Here is a 2,327-nt window from a genome sequence, read left to right on the forward strand (position 1 = left end):
AGCCCCAGGCAACCGCTAATCTGCTTTCTATCTGTGCATTGGCCCGTTCTGGACATTTCCCCAAAACGGACATTTCCCATAAACAGAAATATAACATGTGGCCTTCTGTGACTGGTTTCTTTCACTCAACCTCATGGTTTCAGGGTCACCCACATTGTAGCCTGTGTCAGTGCTTCCTTCCTCTTCACGGTTGAATGGTACTTCACGGTATGGCTACTCTATATTTTGTGTATCTATTCAGCCGTCAGTGGGCATGTGCGTTGTTTCCACCCGTTAGCTGTGGTGAACAGTGCTGGACACATTTTTGAGAGGACGTACGGTTTCGTTTCTCTTGGGAATGTACCTAAGAGGCATTGCAGGGTGATGTGATAACTCCATTTAGCATTTCGAGGAACTGCCAGACTGTCCTCCAAAATGATTGCATCACTTTACATTCCCACCAGCAATGTTTGAGGGCTCCAGCCTCTCCACATCCTTCTAAACACTTGTTATCTTCTGTCTTTTTTGTGATAGCCATCCTAGTGGGTGTCAAGTGATTACTGATGGTGGTTTTGATTGCATTTTTCCCTGATGATTAGTGATGTTGAGATCTTTCCATGTGCTTATTGGCTAACATCTATCTTCTTTGGAAACTGTTTATTCGGGGACTTCCCTGGCAGTCCAATGGTTAGGGCTCTGCGCTTTCACTGCCGAGCGCGTGGGTTCGATCCCTGGTCGCGGAACTAAGATCCTGCAAGCCGCCGGCCGAAAAAAAAAAAGAAGAAGAAAATGTTGATTCAGAGCCCGTGTCCATTTTTAAGTTGGGTTGTTCGCCTTTTTGTTGCTGTTAAGAGCTCTTTACATGCTCTGGATACCAGTCTCTTATCAGATATCTGATTTGTAAATATTGTCTCCCATTTCATGGGCTGTCTCTCCACTTTCTTGATGATATCTGTTTTGTTTAAGGGGGCGGCAGATCATGCTCAGAGACTGAGACTGTCTTTGCCAATACTCTATTTAACACAGGTTCACGGCGGGAGTTATAATAACATCACAAGCATACAGGATAATGTCTCTTAATAAGCTAATACAGAAATAACATACTCCAAACAAATGACAGATTAATTACCCCTTTGTTCCAGCCAAGGGGAAGTATAAGGAAGAAAGTCCACATTCAGTTGAGATGTACCTTTTGTACAAAGTTTTGGTTTCTCGGGGGAGCAGATGTCCCGCTGCCCGCGCAAAAATAAAAGTCCCTCGTTGCTAGAGCGCGTTGCTAGGGAACCACGGTGCTGGTGTTAGCCGGCTGGCTGATCTCCTTGGAGAGAAGGCTGCACCGTTTGTCACCACTGCCCATAAAGGAATCACCTTCACCAGGGCGGGAGCTAATGCCCCAAGGGCTTCGGAGAGCTAGATCAGCAGTCTCGCCTGGTCCTCACAGACTCTTGGTATTTACAGCCCTAATGTCCGGCACCAGAGCTGCTTTTTCACACGGTTCTTACTGATAAGCCCCCAGGGAGCCCTGAGCTGCTGAGCTCTGAAAATAACATAACATCCTGACACGGTTCATTCTTATATCAAAACAACTTTACTTCTATTTTGTTTGTTTTGTCTTTAATTTTAATTTTATACTGGAGTATAGTTCATTCACAGTGTTGTGTTAGTATCAGGCGTACAGCAAAGTGATTCGATTATACGTACACGTATATCTATTCTTTTTCAGATTCTTTTCCCATATAGGTTATTACAGCGTATTGAGCAGAGTTCCCTGTGCTCTACAGTAGATCCTTGTTGATTATCTATCTTATATATAGTAGTGTGTATATGTTCATCCCAACCTCCTAATTTATCCCTCCTCCCCAAAACAACTTTACTTCTAAAAACAACTTCTTTTTTCTGTCTTTGCCATAATCAAGTGGATTAAAACAACTTCACTTAAATCATCAAGTGGATTTGAAACCATATCAATCAATACACAATATCCTTTGACACACGAAAGTTTGAAATTTGACCAAGTCCAATTTACCTATTTTTTCCTTTTTCTTTCTTTCTTTTTTTTTGGCTGAGCTGTGTGGCTTGTGGGATCTTAGTTCCCTGACCAGGGATTGAACTTGGGCCACTGCAGTGAAAGCACCGAGTCCTAACCACTGGACCACCAGGGATTTCCCTACTTATTTTTTTCTTATTTCGCTTGTGCTCTGGGAGTTGTATATAAGAAACCATTGTCTAACACAAGGTCACGAAGGTTTATGTCTTTCTCTAAGAGTTTTATAGTTCCAGCTCTTACATTGAGGTCCATGATCCATCTTGAGTTAATGTTTGTGTACAGCGTGAGGTAGGGCCCCAAC

This window comes from Neophocaena asiaeorientalis, unplaced genomic scaffold (genome assembly GCF_003031525.2).
Source record: "Neophocaena asiaeorientalis asiaeorientalis breed wild unplaced genomic scaffold, Neophocaena_asiaeorientalis_V1.1 scaffold43, whole genome shotgun sequence".
NCBI lineage: Eukaryota > Metazoa > Chordata > Mammalia > Artiodactyla > Phocoenidae > Neophocaena > Neophocaena asiaeorientalis.